Source organism: Ochlerotatus camptorhynchus, unplaced genomic scaffold, assembly GCF_037179485.1.
Source record: "Ochlerotatus camptorhynchus isolate MF236.1 unplaced genomic scaffold, CSIRO-AGI_Acam_v1.1 ptg000493l, whole genome shotgun sequence".
Taxonomy (NCBI): Eukaryota; Metazoa; Arthropoda; class Insecta; order Diptera; family Culicidae; genus Ochlerotatus; species Ochlerotatus camptorhynchus.
The window spans coordinates 2,025,129-2,046,517 of NW_027040978.1; the positions used below are offsets into that span (position 1 = coordinate 2,025,129).

At 38.7% G+C, this 21,389-nt stretch overlaps 1 pseudogene; it reads right to left on the bottom strand.

The window, feature by feature from the left end:
- Nucleotides 1-483: 483 nt before the first annotated feature.
- LOC135712576 (uncharacterized) lies at nt 484-2,572 on the bottom strand (annotated as a pseudogene).
- Between the last annotated feature and the right edge of the window lie 18,817 nt (nt 2,573-21,389).

Genomic DNA, 21,389 nt, shown 5'->3' on the forward strand with positions numbered 1-21,389 from the left:
TACACCATCAAAGTTCTTTCACGAAGCTCAGATTCGTTTCTAGCGGGGATCAGAATGTCATCGATGAAAATAATAAGCCATGGAAGATCAGCAAAAATCGTCTCCATAACTTTTTGAAACAACTCAGGAGCAGCAGAAAGTCCAAACATGAGCCTTTTATAACGGAATAAACCAAGGGGGGAAATGAAGGTGGTGATGTATCGACAATCTTCTCGAAGAAGAACTTGATGGAAAGCTTGTCGAATGTCAAGTTTAGTGAAAATTTGATTTCCTCCGATTGTCTTGGTTATTTGCTCGAGTGTTGGAAGGGGATGGACTTCTCTAACTATTGCTTTGTTAGCCTCCCGGAGATCTACAATAAGTCTGACCTCATCGAAGCTTTTACGCTTTACTAACATTGGAGAGACCCATTCAGAAGCTTCATTGACACGTTCAATGATGTCCTGCTTCTCTAGCTCCCGAAGTTTTTTCAAGGTCAATTTTTCAAGAGGAAATGGTATGCGACGAAGGCTTTGGCGGACTGGAGTTACAGTTTTATCGATTTTGATATTAGCAACAATACCTGTACACATGTGAAGTTTAGAATAGATTTATTTAAATTTACCTGTATAAATTATTGCTTACCATCCATATGTGGGAACGATTCATCATTCACTGCTTGCAAAAATTTCACCAATCCAAGTTTGACTGCTGTGTCACCTGAGAGAAGCGAGCATTTCCCATTCTGGATCACGTAGAACGTAGTGTCGGTACTCCGACCGTCGATCATAGCTTCTGCGTCGACTTCACCAAGCACTTTCAACGGTGTATTTATCCCATAAGCATTGAATACTTTGCTGCTTCCTCTCCTGATAGAGTATGCTTCAAACCCAACGCGTTTCAACGTAGCCCAACCCGCTTCGCTTAAAACGTCTTCGTCTGCTCCTGTGTCAATCACGAACTTCAAACAAACTCCTCCAACAGATACTGGAACCAGTTTCTTTCCTGCTCCTAGATGGAAAAGATCAACTACATCTGAGTTGCGCTCGGTTCCATCTACAGATACTTCTCGTACGAATCGCTTTTGTTTACGGGAAGCTCCGAAACGATTGTACTGGGACGGTTGTCCGTTGGTCTTCTTCCTTTTTAGAAAACAGCAGCGGGAAAAGTGTCCCACTTGACCACAACTTCTGCATTCGAGTGATTTGGCTGGACACGATGGATCTTTCGAATCATGTCTGCCATTGCATCGGAAACATCTGAACCGCCTTGGTCCTCCGAGTTTGGAGCGTACTTTCAAAATTGACTCTTCATGGGCCTCCGTTTCGACAGCGCTGACTTTTTGTAAGTTTCCGTTCCGATTGTCCAAATCGCTCATCTGTATTTGAACAGACTCGTGGGTACGACCGATCGCTACGATCTCCTTGAAGTTAAAGTCTTTTTCCAGGCACTTCCTCTTCAGACTCACATCCGTTGTAGTTGTAATAATTTGGTCAGCTACCATGCTTTCCAGCTGATCTCCAAAATCACAGTAGGCTGCCTGCTTTTTCAGTCTGATGACAAAAGTGTCAAACTTTTCACCTACAGCTGGTTTCATCTCGCGGAACTTCTGACGTTCGAACGTTTTCGAGAGTCTTGGTACAAAGTAATCGTCCAACATTGACATGGCAATGTGGTACCGGTTCTCCATAGCGTGTGATTCGTCAACATGAACTTGCTTGACCACTTTCCGGATGTCTGGTCCACCGAACATCATCAGGGATTTGAATTTTTCCTCCTGATTGTCAACGTCCTTCCATGCTAGGTATGCTTCAAAATGTTCACGCCACTTCTCCCAGCGGGCAGACACTGGTCCGTCGGCATCTTCGGCAAATGGAGGGATCAACTGGTTTACCTAGAAAACACGCATTTTAAGGTACTTTACGAGCTACACTACGTCTGTGACGTATTTTTATCAAAATTCATGTGATCTGCGTACTACACAAAACTCAGGTTCCGCACTGAAATACATATACACAGTATCACTCTGCGTACTTCATCCCAAATGTTGGGTTCCGCATTTAACATTATCTAAGTTCAGATTTACTGCGTACTACATCCTTAAACGTCGGATTCCGCTTAAAATATCTCATATTTTCCTGCGTACTTCATTCCAAACGAAAGGTTCCGCTTTCTTTCACATTAGGAATTTCTGCGTACTGCATCCCATGAAACATTGGGTTCCACATAATGATACTTTTTACATATTTCACTGCGTACTTCATCCCGTTGCTATGGGTTCCGCGTATTTTGTTTAGAATTTTTCCAGAATCACCGGGTCTCACGTCATCAACAAAATTGTTTTAGTGAGAATCATCCCTAAGCGATTAGGATTTTCATTCCGAAAAAAAAAAAAATACCCTGAACTGCCTCTATTTCTTAGGATGTTAAATTCCGGATTTACGGGAGTAATTGAAATTCAATTTTCTCAGGTAAAATCATCCCTAAGAATTTCCTATCCACGGAAATGATTTCAGGTTTGGTACATTAGAATTTTCCAGTGCAAACTCTCTCGAAAATCTGCTTTATCACAAGTACTCACCATAGGCCAAGCCATCTCACGGGGGTCCGAGTAAAATTTTCTGGGGTGGAGTGTCCAAATCCGTGGGTAACTTTTATCGCTCGTCGCTAAATGTAGAAACGTCTGGTTCGGTCCGAGGTACAACTGATAATGAATATTTATTCTCATGCTTTAAGGTTGTTACAAAACCAATGGTTGCTTAGATCCTACACTGACACAATTAAAAATCTTGGTATTGTAATGGATTGCAACCTCAACTGGAATGCTTAAGTCAATGCTGTGTGCAGCAAAGTTTATTGTACGCTTCACTCCCTAGATTTGTTACGTCACTCCACGCCTCAACATATCAGACTTCAGCTGGCTAGATCCTTGATTTTTCCATTATTTTTGTACGGGGATATTCTCTGTAGCTTAACTTCTAAAACAAATTCAAAGAAATTAAACGTGGTATTTAATGCCGTTACCAGATACGTATACGACCTGCGGAAATACGATCACATTTCTAACTTTTCTAATTTATTACTCGGCTACGATTTCGTCAACTACATGAAACTTAGAATGTCCGATACACCTTCGAAACTTCTTTATTAACTCACAATCTTCTAGGTCAAGTGATTTAATTATTTTAAGATGCTCTACACATTTTTTAAGTGAATCGTTGCGCTATCGTTTTATTCGATTATGGAATGAACTACCGAGCGAATGCAAGACAGCAAGAAGTGTAACAACGTTCAAAAACTTATGCAGCAACTACTTCAGCTGCTGAGGCTTACAGAGGTTGACCAGCAGACTGCACAACAAGCAATAATCGAAACTTCGAGTAAAGTTTTGATTTGTACGAAAGTGCAAAAGAAGCTTTAGTTTGAAAACTGTTGTAGAATGTGCACATCCCTTCTGAGTACACCCCTTCAGGGTTGTCATTTATTTCTTTCTTCTTACTTCATTCATTGGTATTCATTCGTCGAGTCATTCAGAACTCTATAGCGTGTCGAAGAGTACAGTTCGCTAGTGAATAAAGATACTATTTGAGTGTTACTAAGCTAATTCTAGAGTGTTTTACTAAAACAAGAACAACTACTTAACATTTTTCTCACGTCAAACCAATCCCGAGGTCGAGCTGATTTCTTGCGACCAAATTCAAACTGGACCATGCTTTATCACAAAACTTACGAACCATTTCGTGGTAAAATCCGAAGTGGAGCTTGTTTTACGAGGCCATATGTAAAATGGAAAATCACCGTCACCATTCTGCGTTGGATTTCTCAGCAGCGATCAACCATATCGTCATATCAACCTCACTCCCGCCGACATTTGCAAATCTCTTTTAATGGCCCGTAAAACGTTTCACCGTTTTCACAGATTGTTTCGAGAATTTCATTTCGTTCAAATTGTATCAAAATGATACATTCTCAGCAATCCTTTTCCCCACCCAAGTGATAAACATCAGGAAATTATCCCGTCCCCGTAGCCAACTGAGATCGCTTATCCGAAGCATAATCTAAGCCTACTTTCTGCGAACGAAACCAACCGGAAGGTGCAAAGTTGTTCAAATATTATGAAACGCTTTTCCTCATGATGATGCATTGTTCATTCTCGCCACTGTGGTTTGGAACGCACACAAGCAGCGGGGGTAAAAAATGTAGAGTTTTAGACACTTCCGCCTGGTTATGCACGTCATGCATTCGCAAATCGTACAAGCAGCAGTTTTGCATTAGGATGACATTTTCCCTCCGGCGGTGGCTCAAAAACCCGGGATTGTACCACTCAGCTCGCTGACTGTCTGCCGCTTCCCGTGTGGTGTTTGCGAGGAATGGCAAAAAACGTAAATATTTGAACAATACGGTTACCGGTAACTTTTTTTTTCTCGTCTCGTTCATCGGCCGGTGGATTTACCAGCCTTCCGGGTAAGGATTGCATCCTGTTTGCGTTGGTCGGTTGCCACAATGGAATGCAAGCGCGATGAAGAACGTGTGAATTTTAGGGCTTGGAACGGGAACGTCAGATTGAGTCGTTGGTTAATCTAGTGGTGTCTAACCGAATGTGGGAAAGAGTAATCGAAGAAACTTGAATTACAACTATTCATCCTTAATCCCTATTTCGACCGAATCGGATTGTCGATAAATATTTGTTTGTTTGATAAATCCACTTCGAATACCATTTGTAATTTTACATTAGTGAAAGGATGTGTAAAACGGGATTCAATAGCGCAATTAAACACTACAAGTGAGTCATAGGTCAGCGTTCAAGCGACTTGGAAGCGAATAGAAAAAGCTCCACATCGACCAACATTTCTGGACGTTCAATTGAGGAGGCCTCCCATCTCCTTTGCGCTTCGTTCCGCAAACGTTTCCTACAGATCCATTAACTTCCAAGCAACCATCCATCGCGGGCTCTCAAGGAAGGCCATATCAAGCAGGCCACAGGACGAAACTTTTTTAATTTAAAAGTATTCTCCAAAGCGACAATAAAACCAACGGTAATTTCTGGCTCCGAATCGTCCGTATCGGTAGTTCTTGACAACGACGACGACGACGGCGCAGATAGTTGGCCCTTCATTGTTTCCAATAGTTGCCGAAGAAAAATGGGACATTCCAGCAAATCGCTACTGATTGAAGTTAGTTTTTCTCTGTTTTTGTCCTTCCCCCTTCTTCGGTTTTTAACGCCAACTACTACGGAACAATGTGAATCGATCCAAGTAGGTCACAAATTTGCACGACGTCGCTTTCCTTGATTGCTGCGGCGGGTGGCTGCAGTGCAGCCTGTGATAGATTGATTGTTTTCTCTTGGTTTAAAGGTTGGTGGGAAATAGCGGAAGGGTGGAACATCCTGCAGGTGACTGGCACATGAACAGCGACCGAGCGCAGACGACAAGGATGTTGTCTAAATAACATATGGCCGTGTCCGTAGACGTGTTGACCTCGTTTATTTTTCAGTGCCCGGGACAGGATGTCCCGGTGTTGAAGAGCTGTCAGTGTGCGGTGTGCGTACTGCAAATTGCAGCAGGTGACATCAAGCTATGTTGTCGTGGTCATTCACTCGAGGGAATTGCTTGGTGCTGTTGGTAATAATGGTGGAAGGAACTTTTGTTAATTTTTCTTTTAATGAAGTTAAAGTATTTAAGGTCTCCTATTTATTCAGTAGATCTTAACGGTTTTTACCCAACTATTCTGTAGTTAGTTACTGTCTTCGGCAAACTTGTTCAGGGGTCAAGATTTTTTGGCTGGTGGACAGTAGTTCAGAATTTTCTAACCAAGTGCCAACGGAACCGGTCCTCGGGTGGCGAATTATGAATTTCCCCTACCGTTGCCTACCTAAATACACGATTACGTGCAAGGATGACGCCTGGGGCATCGTGGTTAGGGTTTCCAAAAAAGTAGGAGAAAATTGACGGATTGTGATAGGGAATCAGATGCCGGATCCCGAAAGGTTAGGTTACATTTAAGTTAAGTTAAGTTAAAATTAACATACCATATATTTAAAGTTTACTAAAAGTTAAGTGGAAATTCAAGTTATGTTTAGATGAAGTTATGTTATAGTCAAGTTAAGCTTATTAGTTTAAGTTAAGTCACAAATATGTTAAAGATAGATACGTTAAATTTATGATAAAGTTTTAATTAAGTTAACAAACAAATATGATAAAGATAGATACGTTAAAGTAACGACAATATTTAAATTAAGGTAAGATAAATTTGAGTAAATGTTTACTTAAAGTTAAGTTGAAGCTACGTTCATGCTATTTATAGCCGGATACCAAAAGGGAATTCGATGCCGGGTCCCGAAAGGAAATTTTGCGATCTTCTTAAAAGTTCTTGGGAACTTCTTGAAAGTTCTTGGGAACCAGTTGGAAGTTCTTGGGAACCACTTAGAAGTTCTTGGGAACTTATTGGAAGTTTTTGAGAACTTCATGGTAGTTCTTGAGAACTTCATGGAAGTTCTTGGGAACAACTTGGAAGTTCTTGGGACCTTCTTGAAAGTTCTTGAGAATTTATTGGAAGTTCTTGAGAACTTATTGGAAGTTCTTGGGAACTTCTTGGAAGTTCTTGGGAACTTCTTGGAAGTTCTTGGGAACTTCTTGGAAGTTCTTGGGAACTTCTTGGAAGTTCTTGGGAACTTCTTGGAAGTTCTTGGGAACTTCTTGGAAGTTCTTGGGAACTTCTTGGAAGTTCTTGGGAACTTCTTGGAAGTTCTTGGGAACTTCTTGGAAGTTCTTGGGAACTTCTTGGAAGTTCTTGGGAACTTCTTGGAAGTTCTTGGGAACTTCTTGGAAGTTCTTGGGAACTTCTTGGAAGTTCTTGGGAACTTCTTGGAAGTTCTTGGGAACTTCTTGGAAGTTCTTGGGAACTTCTTGGAAGTTCTTGGGAACTTCTTGGAAGTTCTTGGGAACTTCTTGGAAGTTCTTGGGAACTTCTTGGAAGTTCTTGGGAACTTCTTGGAAGTTCTTGGGAACTTCTTGGAAGTTCTTGGGAACTTCTCGGAAGTTCTTGGGAACTTCTTGGAAGTTCTTGGGAACTTCTTGGAAGTTCTTGGGAACTTCTTGGAAGTTCTCGGGAACTTCTTGGAAGTTCTTGGGAACTTCTTGGAAGTTCTTGAGAACTTCTTGGAAGTTCTTGAGAACTTCTTGGAAGTTCTTGAGAACTTCTTGGAAGTTCTTGGGAACTTCTTGGAAGTTCTTGGGAACTGCTTGGAAGTTCTTGGGAACTTCTTGGAAGTTCTTGGGAACTACTTGGAAGTTCTTGGGAACTACTTGGAAGTTCTTGGGAACTTCTTGGAAGTTCTTGGGAACTTCTTGGAAGTTCTTGGGAACTTCTTGGAAGTTCTTGGGAGCTTCTTGGAAGTTCTTGGGAACTTCTTGGAAGTTCTTGGGAACTTCTTGGAAGTTCTTGGGAACTTCTTGGAAGTTCTTGGGAGCTTCTTGGAAGTTCTTGGGAACTTCTTGGAAGTTCTTGGGCACTTCTTGGAAGTTCTTGGAAACTTCTTGTACACACTTAATCTAGCTCGGTAAAATCTCCAACAGCCGACTACCTCGGCATTTACTTTTACTGATATCTCTGCAAAATATCTGTTTGTTAGTTGATATCTCAGCAAAATGTTATTTGTTACCTGAGTCTCGGTAATTGACTTTCTGAATCTCAGCTAAATAAATCGCAGAACTACTCGGCTGTTGGAATCCCGGCGAAAAAATTTAAGTGTGTAAGTTCTTGGGAACTTCGTGGAAATTCTTGGGAACTTCGTGAAAATTCTTGGGAATTTTGTGGCAATTCTTTGGAATATCGTGAATCTGGATCCTGAAAGATAATCCGTAGCTGGATCTCAAAAATTGAGTTTAAATTCAAGTTATTTTTTAGCAAAAGTTAAGTTAAAGTTGAAATAAATTTTAGTTAAAGTTAAGTTTTGTTAATTATGTAAAATTATGTGGCAGTATGGTTAAGTTATATGTAAAATCAAGTGGATTTTAAATAAAGTTAAAGTTAAGGTAATGTTAAAAGAAGGTTAAGATAAATTTTAGTTAAACTAAAGTCAAAGATATGTTTAAATTTAATTATAGTTATGTTAAAGTTAAGGTTAATCAAAGTAAATGTTTAGATGAAGTCGACTTAAAATCAATTTAAGTTGATTAATTAAAATAAAGTTAGAGATATGTTGAAGTTAAGTTAAAGTTAAGATTAAATTATTATAAACTTTAGTTTAAGTAAAGCTAAATTTGAGATAATGTTTATTTGAAGTGATGTTCAATTTATTTCCAGGGAACATCACTGAAACTTCCAGATAACTTCAGGAAAACATCAGCTCTTGGAAGGTATTGGAAGTTCTTGCAAGTTTTTGTTAATTTAAAATTAATTCAATGTTAAAGAGATAAGAAGTTTAGTAAAATTAAGTAAAAGTTTCACTTAAGATAAAATCAAGTTCAGTTAAAATTAAGTAATAGTCAAGTTAAAGTTTAGTGAACGTTTCGTTAAAGTTAAGTTAAAGTTAATGATATGTTAAAGTTGCCATAAAGTTTTATTAAAAATGAAAGATTGAAGTTGAAGTTATGTTAAACTTTTTTTTTTAACTAGTTCGTTTATTTACTAGGCTCAGTAGTGTGTGACACTTTGCGGAGCCAAAATCAGTAATGTTTGATTTACATTTTAAATAGCAGTATTTCTAGGTTAGTATTGGGTACCAATTACTCGTGGCGGGCTCGAGGTTAATGGGTAACAATTTCAATTGGAAGGATCTAGGTAGGAAACTGTTTTCTGAAGCCTCCTTCAGATACTACTCTCGGACGGTTGACCAAATCCTGACTGGGCAGAGGCAAGTAGCACAGGAACAGGAGGATAATAAGACTGGGACACAATGGCGGGAAATTGTTTGGAAAGGAGAGGATAGTCACATCAAACTCTAACATCAGACAAACAAAGGAATTCGTAGATCACTTGCATGTAGGGAAGATCACGTGTTCCCAATACATCTCTTACTTCACGGAAGGGTTGTCTACCTCGGGCCACTAGGGTATCCAATAGTCGTGCTCTGTAGTTATGTTAAACTTAAAGTTATGCTAAAATAAAACAATGATAAGTTTTGTTAAAGTTAAATTAAAATGTGTTAAAGTAGAGAAAAAGCTATGTTAAAGTTATTTCCAGAGAACTTCAGTCTTGGAAGTTTTTGATGTTCTTGGAACTCCTTTAAACTTTAAACTTCTTGGAAGTTCTTGTTCAGTTAACATAAAGTCAAACTTAAATTTTGGTTAACGTTTAGTGAAAGTTAAGTTAAAGTTATGTGTAGTGAAAGTTAATGCTAAGTGAATCTGTTGAAGTAACGTTGAAGATAAAATCAAGCTAAGTTAATATTGAGAAAAATTTAAGGGCAGTTTTAATAAAAGCAAAGTTAATAATATTTTAACGTAAAGTTGAATTTATGTTAAAGCTAAGAAAATATAAAGTTAAGTAACTTCGTTACAGTTGTATTAAAGATAAAATCAAGCTCAGTGAAAATTAAGTAAAAGTCAAGTTAAAGTTTAGTGAACGTTTCGTTAAAGTTAAGTTAAAGTTAATGGTATGTTTAAGTTGCCATAAAGTTATATTAAAAGTAAAAGATTAGTTGAAGTTATGTTAAACTTAAAGTTAAGCTAAAATAATACGATAATAAGTTTTGTTAAAATTCAGTTAAACATGTGTTAAAGTATAGAAAAAGTTATGTTAAAGTTATTTCCAGAGAACTTCAGGGAACTTCTTGGAAGTTTTTGATGTTCTTGGAACTCCTTTAAACTTGAGACTTCTTGGAAGTTCTTGTTCAGTTAAAATTAAGTCAAAGTTAAATTTTGGTTAACGTTTAGTAAAAGTTAAGTTGAAGTTATGTGTAGTGAAAGTTAATGCTAAGTTAATCTGTTGAAGTAACGTTAAAGATAAAATCAAGCTATGTTAATTTTGAGAAAAATCTAAGGCCAGATTTAATTAAAGTAAAGTTAATGATATTTTAAAGCTAAGTTAAATTTACGTTAAAGCTTAGAAAATATAAAGTTAAGTAACTTCGTTACAGTTTTGTGAAACATTAGTAAAGTTAATTAGTTAAAGTTAAGTAAACTGTAGTACAAGTTTTGATAAAGGTTAACTCAAGTTAAGTTAAAATAAAGCCACAGTTAAGTCAAAGATTACTGAAGGTTTAGTTTAATTAAGTTAGCTTTGAGTAAAAGCTCGATTAAGTCTTTAAATACTTGAGTAAAAATTTGTAAAAATTGAGTTAAAGATTGTATAAAGTTATGTTAAAGCTATTTCCAAGGAAAGCTTTCGAAATTTCTTGAATTTTCTTTGAACTTTTAGGAAGTTCTTGGAACTTCCTGAAGTTTCTGCTAGTGTCATTTCGTGATACTTCATTTGAAAGTTTTAGCAAGAACTACAGCTTTAAAATAACTTCATAATTATTCTAGAGCTAGGTTAATGTTTACTTAATGTTTAATGGAAGATAAGTTAAAGTTAATTTAAAGTTAAGTTATTGTTAACATAACTTAATAAGATTAATTTTAGTTATGTTTTTGTAAAATTTATATTAATGTTACGTTAAAGTAAACCCTAATAACCGTGTACCATATACTGACGATATCTTAGATGGTGCGACCATACCACATAAAATTGGGATGATATCCCGAATTGGCGGTTAGGCGCATCTTATGGTTATTGTTTATGCGGGAAGTAATAGATAGGTGTAGTTAAATTTAAGTTAAAGTTAAGTTAAAGCTTTGTAAAAGATGAGTTAAAGTTTAGCTTAAAATAAAATCAAGTCCAGGTAGAATTGAGGCAAAGTTTAGTGAAGGTTTAGCAAAAGTAAGCTAAATTTTTATGTTAAAGTTATGTTCAAGTTAAGTTAAAGTTATGTTAAAGTTATGTTAAAGTTATGTTAAAGTTATGTTAAAGTTATGTTAAAGTTATGTTAAAGTTATGTTAAAGTTATGTTAAAGTTATGTTAAAGTTATGTTTAAGTTATGTTAAAGTTATGTTAAAGTTATGTTAAAGTCATGTTAAAGTTATGTTAAAGTTAGGTTAAAGTTATGTTAAAGTTATGTTAAAGTTATGTTAAAGTTATGTTAAAGATATGTTAAAGTTATGATAAAGTTATGTTAAAGATATGTTAAAGTTATGATAAGTGATGTTAAAGTTATGTTTAAGTTATGTTAAACTTATGTTAAAGCTTTGTTAAAGTTATAAATTAATGCGTTAAAGTTTAATAAAACTACGTTAAAGTTTTGTTAAAGATAAACTCACGTAATATTAAAATTAAATCAACATAAGAAATAAGTTAAAGTTTAGTGAAGGTTTAATAACACTAAAGTTTAAGTTAAATTAAAGACACGTTAATATTTAGTTAAAATTGAATTAACTTAAGTTCAATATGTTGAAGTCAAATTTGAGTTAAATATAATTTAAATGTTGATAATTATGTGAAACTAAAATTAAAGTTATGTTAACCTTGCTTTTAAATGAGGTGGCACTTAAGTTTAAATTAAGTTATATTACAGTAAATATTATATTAAAGTAAAGTTCAAATTATTTCAAGGAAACTTCAGAGATCCTTTCAGAGAAAATCAGCGAAACTTCATTTCATGGAAGTTCCTTACCTTCTTATTTTATTTTCCTTGATTTGTTTTTCGCCGATCTTGTTTTCCGAGCTGAGCACCAATGCTACCGACCGATAGGGATCAACTGACCAACGGTTTTATTTCCCTTCCGAAGGAAGGCGTGATCAGAGATGTTATGCCTCAGAACATCCCGGTGGTGCCGACTGGGATTGAGCCTAGGCCTGCTGGGGTGAGAGGCAATCACCGGCGCCGCTATTTTGGACCTTCTTGAAATTTCTTAGAACTTCAGGGAACTGTTTTAAACTTCTTGACACTTCACTTGGAAGTTTTTGTAAAGTTAAGATTAAGTCAAAGTTTAGTTTAATTTAAATTAACGTTTACTTAAAGTACATTCAATGTTAAGTTGAAGTTAAAGTTAAGTTAATAAGTTAAAATTAAGTTACGGTAACGTTGGAGTTTGGTTACATTAAATCACGTAGAGTTATGATGATGTCAAAGTTTAGTTAAAAGTTAGTGAAGGTTAAAATAAAAATAAAATTAAAATTAAGTGAAACTACAGTTAACGATATATCAGCTAAGTTAAAGCAATGTTAAAGATAAATTTAAAAAAAAATAAGCTGCAATTAATTTAAATTTAATTAAAGTTTAGCTAAGTTTTAGCAAAAAAATTGTTAAAGTAATGTTAGAGTGAAGTAGGAGTTTTCATAAAGTCAAGTTTAATTTATGTTAATGTTAAGTAGAAGTATAGTTGAAGCTATGTGAAAGATATTTCCATGGAACCTCAGAGAAACTACTACATTTTTCGAACTTCTTGGATGTGACTGTTCAGTTAAAATTAAGTCAATGTTAAGGAAAAATTGAGAAAAATTAGTTAATGTTTCGTAAAAGTTAAGTTAAAGTAAAAATACAGGAAAATTATGTAGGGACTGTTCATAAACTAATTAGACTCTTTAGGGGGGGTTGAAAAATGTCTACGGTCCATACAAATTTCTAAAAACTGTATGAACGATTGTCTACTCGGGGGGAGGGGTAGTCCAAAACCTCTAAAAATCCGTCTACGTAGTTTAAGAATAGCCCTTACATAGTTAGAGCTTAGTTAAAATTTAGTTAAAGTTTAGTTAAAGAATTGGATTCCCAATCGGGATCTATTGGGTTGCGGAATCGGATTTCCTATCGGGATAAGGAGTTCGAATACGGACCCCGATGGGGAATCCAAATACCGATCCCGAAGCGCATTCTGAAGCCGGATCCCGATGCGCATTCCGAATACGGATTCCGATGGGGAGTCCGAATACAGGTTCCGATGAGAAATCCGAATACGGATGCCAATGGGCATTCCAAATACGGATCCCCATGGATTTTTCAAATCCCCAATGAGCATCCCGAACACGGATCTCATTGGTGAATCCGAATATGGATTACAATGGAGAATCTGAACACGAAACCTGATGGAGAATTTGAAGCCGGATCCTGATAGGAAATCCGATTCTGAATCCTGATAGGGCATCTGATTCTAGATCCCGATAGGGAATCCAATTCCTTTTATCTTTAACTAAACAGTAACTGCATTTTAACTACGCTTTAACTGTGTTTTATCGCTAACTTAACTTTGCTTAATTTTATTTTATTTCCATTGTAACCTTCACTAAATTTAAACTTAACTTGATTTTATATAACCAAATTTCAACTTTACCATAACTAAATTAATTAATTTAACTTAACTTTAAATTCGACTTAACATTAAATGTACTTTAACTAAACATTAACTAAATATTAAATTAAATTTAACTAAACTTTGACTTAATCTTAACTTAACAAAAACTTCCAAGTGAAGTGTTAAGAAGTTTCAAGAAGTTCCATGAAGTTCCAAAAAGTTCCAAGAGATTTCAAGAAGGTCCAAAAGATTTCAAGTACTTCCATGAACTTAAGTTTTCCTGATGTTCTCTGAAAGGATCCCTGAAGTTTCCTGGAAATAACTTGAACTTTACTTTAGTATAACATTTATTGTAATTTAACTTAAGTGTCATCTAGTTTTATAGCAACTTTAACATAACTTAAATTTTAGTTTCAGGAAGTTTTCCTAATGTACTCTGAAAGGATCTCGGAAGTTTCTTGGAAATTTATCTAAAGTTCCCTGGAAATAGCATGGACTTTACTTTAATATAATATACATGCTGAAAGTTGATTAATTTGTGCATAAGAGTGGCATTAGCGTTCATTGGCTGCTGATATTCAGTACGACTGACAAATTGAATAATGGTTATTGAAAAGCTGAGTAAACGCTCTCCAAAACTGTTCTGCTTGTAACTGTGTCTGCAGCGTTCTTTCAGCTACTTTATAGCACAATGCTGGAAACGATGGCTTATAAAGCTAACTATGTTAGTTGGAGAGTTATTAGTTAATTGTGCGTAAAATTGAGTATGTTAATCCTTGCTCGATGACGTTTTTCTTATTGATAATTATTAGAACACCCTTGAAACATGATAACACTTTGTAGTCTGAACAAGGCAAAAAGGTTTAACCGAAACCGTAATTCACCGATTATGGCAACCCTGTTTGAGATCCAAAACCTTTCCATTGAAGCCCACTGATTGAACCAACAGGAGAGCAAATTTGTTGGCAATCAATTGAGGTTATGTCGCTTTGTTCCATCGCCTGCATGAACCATCAAACCTTGTTCGTTAAAAACTGATGAAATCTTGTTCCATGCCAAAAAAAAAGTACACACTTCTGATGGAGTCAAACCACAGGGAGAGCACAGCATGTCACTAAAAACGACCATATGCTTCGCACATGCTGTTCCAAAACACGACGGCCCATAAAAAGATTAAGTTTATGGAAATCAGATTGACAAACTTTCGTCACAACCTGTCAGTCAGTATGGTTATTCCTGCCGGTGACAGTGTTTTCCGAGCTTTTGGTCCGACCCGACCGAAAAGGACCAGATGCCGTCCTCGTTGTCCCCCCCCCCCTCTCGCTCTCTCCCTCAGTGCGAGATTGTGGTTTTTACAGCACAGTTTGTGTTTAAATATTCACATCACTCTGTTGACCTTTCCCGGCGATTTCCATCCTTCTTCGAACGCCCCCCATCTGGGAATGCCCCAAACCCGGGGACACGCTTCCACAAAATTGGTTTAGTCGCCTTCGTTCTTTTTTTTTCTCTCCACAGTTTTCCTGTTTCGCAACACCCGTCGACAATGTCCGCAGCAACGTGGACACATCGTAATTGGATGCGGACCGGGACTTTGGGGTTGTTTTGTCTTTTTCCGTGCGACTTTCGATCGCAGTCGACCGTTTTTATTGAACATCCGGTTTTGTATTACAGACTTTAGAAACACGTGACTGCTGCGATGGGCTTGGGAGGAACGACGGAGAAAAACTACACGCTGAACCAATTTTGCGAAAACTTCAGTGTTTACAAGTGACGTTCGGTTCCTGACGGTTTTTATTGAATTTTAAAGCTTAAAAATTGCACCTGAGGCGAATCCATCAGCGAGAAACTTTTTCCAAGTGAACTGAACTAGAAATGTGTGTTGGAGGAAACGAGTTCTGCGAGGTCCTATTAGGTAAAGTGCTCAATTTTATCAGAATACAGTGTGGTTCGATTGTTTTGCGAATCCTTGCGAATCGATGGCATCGAAGCATTTGTTCCGAAATTTGCTGGTCGACACCGTGCTCTCTTGGGAAAACTTTTCCTAAAGTAGTCCAACCCCATCAAGGAAAGATGCTCTCCCCGTTCGGTGTTCCATTTTAGTTCCTAATCATATGCCAGGCTTTTACATCGTGACATAACCTTTCACCCAGAGGAGAAAATCCCTTTGCCATAGCTCTTTACCAAGAACATGTGAAACGTGTCGAAACTCGTTTTGCATTTCTACCGGAAAAAAACGCTCCACGGATCACATCGCCTTCTGTCGTAGGCAAATGCGAACAACACCCCGAAAATGTGCCAACATTTGTATGATAAGAGAAAACGACTATCTACTGACGACGACGATGGCTCCGATTGCTCGATAATGTCCAATGAGCCAAAACGAAAGTTTAGTTGCAAGCTTCTCGTTCCCCACTTCCTCATGGATACAGTTTTTTTTTGGGCTTTCTGGAAATTCTCAAATGCAAATTGATGTAAATTGAGTCGGAAACTCGATACAGCATTTACTTGGCTCTTGTATCTTCCAGGTTACCAGTTCTTTTTTCTTTTCTTCTGCCAGGCAATTTACCAGCCCTGCTTTCGAAACATATGCGCATGGATTTACCGGAGTAGATCTTGAATACATTTTTATTCCTCTCTTCATCGGTTCTCGTAACTCTCGGAAAAAGTTGCTGGGGTGGGATGTGGTTGGTGGGTGAATCTATGCAAATTGTGAGGCAAAATTGTCGGTACATTATAAGAACCCAAACGGCATTCATTGGTAGCAGCATCCGATGCTTCCGTTCGTTGAGCTCTCAATACCTTTTCACATTCCATTGCTATTGGGGTGAATAGGAATAGGAGTTCATGAAATTCGTATGAATGCAAATGAAGCATTCGCCCACTTTTGCTTAGCTGAGGAAAAATTGAGAAGGTGTCAATGTATGCAAAACGCCTCCGATTAGATGTAAAGGGGCGATACGTGTGCTTGGCCGGGTTTAAATTTGATAGTCGATTCTGGGTTCTTGTTGTTTTGTGGATCGTTAATATGTATGGAAGAAATGCTGAGAATTCCATATTTATTGTACATAGACAAGTAATGCCATAGAAGATGCTTGAATGTGACGACCACAACTCTTTCGATTTTTCAAACCCTACCTATCACGAATTTTCTCATCCTTTAGCTACCAGTGATGGCATAATCATTTGTAAAATGATATTTTTTTGCACTCATACGCTCTCAACATCACGCATGATATTGGCCCAAAAATTTCATGGATAATATTGATTTTACTAAAGGGTGTCCACGATGAAATTGCCACACACAAAATTGATTCGCAAAATTCGAGTTTTCATCTGATTGCCATCAAATTTTCGGGGATTGAGAAATAACTATTAAACTTCATTTTACCATTTTACTCGTATTTTATTTACAGTCCATACGCAAATGCCCGCACCTTGGCCTTAACCCCGGCCATAAGATTCTGCAACCTGTGAATCAACCGTTTTTTGCATGTAAACCCATACTTTCTTCAGTTCCTCGACTGTCTTCACTACCTTAGGTCGTTTAAGAAGGTGCTGCTTCATAATCGCCCAGTACTTCTCGATGGGGCGGAGCTCCGGAGTGTTGGGAGGGTTGAACATTTTCGGCACGAAATTGACCTTATTGTCCGCATACCACTTCAGCACGTCCTTGGAGTAGTGGCATGAGGCCAAATCCGGCCAGAAGATTGTTGAGACGTTGTGGGCCTTCAGGAGAGGAAGCAGCCGCTTCTGGAGGCACTCTTTTATGTACACCTGTCCGTTCATCGTGTCCTGGGTCACGAAAGGTGCACTCCGCTTCCCGCACGTGCAGATGGCTTGCCAAACCAGGAATTTCTTCGCAAATTTGGACATCTTCTGAGTGCGGACATGCTCCGGAACGCTGAACTTATCCTTGGCCGTGAAAAACAGGTTGCCGGGGATCTGTTTGAAGTCGGCCTTCACATAAAGGGTGATACGGTCAAAATTTGGTCAATATCAACTTGACGTATTTCTTTCAATTTTGCATTTAAAAAACCTGAACACCCCTCATTTTGAAGGTGTGTGTGTGTAGAATGTTGCTCCTATTTTGATTTTGGAATTCACTCTTCAGTTGTCAAAATGCCGTCCAAGCAAAAAGAGCAGCGTATCAAAATTTTGCTCGCGCATCGCGAAAATCCGAGCTACTCGCACGCAAAGTTGGCAAAATCGCTAAAAGTTGCCAAATCAACCGTTACAAATGTAATTAAAGTGTTTGGGGAACGTTTGTCGACAGCCAGGAAGTCTAGATCGGGGGAAATCGAAAACCGGAAGCCGCTGAGACGACAAAGAGAGTTGCCGGTAGTTTCAAGCGAAACCCTAACCTCTCTCTCCGAGATGCCGCAAATAAGCTGGGTGTATCGTCTACAACCGTGCATCGAGCCAAAAAACGAGCCGGACTATCGACTTACAGGAAGGTAGTTACTCCAAATCGCGATGATAAACAAAATACGACGGCCAAAGCGCGATCCCGGAGGCTGTACACGACGATGCTGACGAAGTTTGACTGCGTGGTAATGGACGACGAAACCTACGTCAAAGCCGACTACAAGCAGCTTCCGGGACAGGAGTTTTATACGGCAAAAGGAAGGGGAAAGGTAGCAGATGTTTTCAAGCACATGAAACTGTCAAAGTTCGCAAAGAAATATCTGGTTTGGCAAGCCATCTGTACCTGTGGCTTGAAAAGCAGCATTTTCATAGCTTCCGGGACTGTCAACCAAGAAATTTACGTGAAAGAGTGTTTGAATAAACGTCTGCTGCCTTTCCTGAAGAAACACGGTTGTTCCGTACTGTTTTGGCCGGATTTGGCATCTTGCCATTACGGTAAAAAGGCCATGGAGTGGTACGCCACCAACAACGTGCAGGTGGTTCCCAAGGACAAGAACCCTCCCAACACGCCAGAGCTCCGCCCAATTGAGAAATACTGGGCTATTGTCAAGCGGAACCTAAAGAAGACCAAAAAAACTGCTAAGGGTGAGCAGCAGTTCAAGGCAAACTGGCTTTCTGCGGCGAAGAAGGTGGACAAGGTGGCTGTACAAAATCTGATGGCAGGGGTCAAGCGTAAGGCCCGGCAATTCAGATTTGGAAAAGCGGAAGCCTAACTGAATATTTTTCCTGAATTTTATACTAATTGAACTTGAAAAAGAAATTTAATTTGATTTTTTAAATAAACGATTTCACCGATTTACACGCGTTTTCCCTTGACCAAATTTTGACCGTATCACCCTTTATGTTTCGTCGTCCATGATGCAGCATTCAACTTTCGTCAGCATGTTGAGGTACAACTTCCTGGCACGGGTTTTGGCGGACTTGTTCTGCTTCTCGTCGCGATTAGAGGCCTTTTGTACCTTGAACGTTCGAAGCCCAGCCTTAGTTTTGGCCTTCTGGACAAAACTTCGGCCTAGGTGCAGCTTCTTAGCCACATCCCTAACGGAGGCGTTCGGATTTCGGTTGAAGGCCCCAACTACGCGGTTGTGATTTTTGGTGTTGTACGGAATACTTTTTCCTTCACTTCTGGGCTTCCGATCGGTGGTCAACCGTTCCTCGAACCGCTTAATCACTCGCGACACCGTGGAATTCGCGATTCCCAACGTTTTAGCGATGGAACGATGCGAGAGATCCATGTTCTCGTGATGAATGCGCAAGATTTTATCACGCACGAGCTGTTCTTTCGACTCCATTTCCGCGAGTTTTGATCACAGGACTTTAAAACTTGCAGGATGTAAATAATGCACTATGAACTAAATCCACACAAATTTTCATTAAATTCTACCCAACGGTTAAAAAGTTAGAGCAATTTCATAGTGTGGCAATTTCATCGTGGACACCCTTTAGTTCCTTTGATACTAGGAGGCTTGTGCGTCGCATCAGCCCCTTGTATTGACTACCAGTAATGGTAGCTAACGCACCACATTAAATGCCAACCTCTAGACCAAAGTAGACTATCAGGTGTCGAATCAGTTGTCGGACGATTCATTCAAAGCGTCGCACACTGGGGACAAAATCGAAACAATGTGTTAAAATTCAATAACTTCGGTGCTCGCTGGAACAAGAGACTAAAAAATAGTCATTCTTATAGAAAAAAAAGTCTCAGGAATCGATTGGAGTGGGTTTCATCTTGGGCACGATAGGGTAAGTTGGGGTTTTTCACAGTTTTGCCCTAAAATCTCCTATTTTGCATGATTTGAATGCTGTATCTCAAGATACCGATGATATAGACGGATGATTTCTTGGGAAAAGTTGATCTGGAGGTCAAGGATTGATGGATTATGGACAGAACAATTCGGAATTCTTCCGCTAGGCGACACTAGTGAGCATTCTAAGTGAATATGTTTGCGCTGCTGTATCTTAAGATCCTGACTATTTAGACGGATGATTTCTTGGGCAAAGTTGATCAGGAGGTCAAGGACTATTGGATGATGGACAGAACAATTCGAAATTCTCCCGCTAGGTGACGCTAGTGAGCATTTGAAGTTATTATGTTAGTACTGCTGTATCTCAAGATCCTGACTTTTTAGACGGATGATTTCTAAGGCAAAGTTGATAAGCAGGTTAAGGAGCAATCTGGAATTCTCTCGCTAGATGGCACTAGTGAGCATTTGAAATGAATATGACTCCTCCGAACACAGAGATGTTCCACGAACAGAGTTAACGGATTCGATGGTCTCTTTTGTCCAAACCTCACCACCGCTCAACAAGTGCTGTAAGATTTGAGCAGTTGCTGGATTAGCAGCCTTTATGGCAGCAATTTTGGCTGAATACAGTAAGTTATCAAGACCTTGTTCTTTGAAAAGTCCGATACTGCGTCTGTATTTCGAAAATCTTGTTAACTGGCAAAACTCCTTGCGCTTTCGACCTCGAGGCTTTAGCGTTGACGGTTTTCGCTGACTGTTGGAACTGATATCCAAATCCGGAGTGGCAAAAGGAGGTGAAATAGGAGATGATTGTGACGAGGGATCTTTGGGTTTCCTTGAATGGACCCGCGTATTTTTCGAAGGCCTGGATCCTGAGGGTTGGTCTTCGACCTGATGAAATATTTGATGATAAATTATATTCAAGCATTTTTTCGTAAAATTTAGAGTCGGTAGTTTTTGTTTAGGATTTTTATAAAATATTCATACAAATATCAAAGACAAATCTTCTTCTAATCGCCGTTGATGCTATTGATTATTTAGTAACATGAACAAAAACAGATTTTATCAGTAGTATGTCTTGCTTTACATTACAGCATTTCCACGCTTTTACTAAAGCTTGCTTCATTTAGAATTGGAACAAACTTTTGCTCATATTGTGGTGCTCCTGGTGGACGGATTTGGAAGTTCTTGGCGCCCACGTGTCGGGAATTTTGTCAGCTTCACGTATGTTTTTTTGAAATTCCGCAAATCGACTGTACTTTGTAAACAATCAACATGGAAGCCGAAAGAAGGGAAAAAATTGTGCACAGTTATTTGGAAAATCCATTGTGGTCTGCATCTAGGCTAGCTAAACAGCTGAAATTGCCCAGAAATACCGTATGGCGCGTTATCAAACGGTATAAGGAAACATTGACGACGATTCGGAAGCCTCAAGCCAATCGTCGGAGTGGAACTGTCGACCGGAAACTGCGTGGTAAGATTTTGAAGACGATTAAGCGGAATCCCAATCTGTCGGACCGTGATTTGGCCAGAAATTTCGGTGCTGCCCATAGTACCGTGAGGAGAACTTGACTCCGGGAAAAAATCAAGTCGTATCGAGCTAGCAAACAGCCAAATCGGACCATAAAACAGAATAGTGTGGCCAAAATCCGTGCGCGGAAGCTATACGACCAGGTGCTGACCAAGTTCGACGGGTGTCTTCTGATGGACGATGAAACCTATGTCAAGGCTGACTTCGGGCAAATCCCAGGTCAAAAATTTTACTTGGCAACGGCTCGGGGGGATGTTCCAGCCAAATTTAAATTTGTTTTTGCCGACAAATTTGCACGAAAATTTATGATTTGGCAGGGCATTTGCAGCTGTGGCAAAAAAACGAAAATTTTCGTTACAAATAAGACAATGACGTCGGAACTATACCAAAAAGAGTGTCTCCAAAACCGAATTTTGCCGTTCATTCGATCCCACGACCATCCC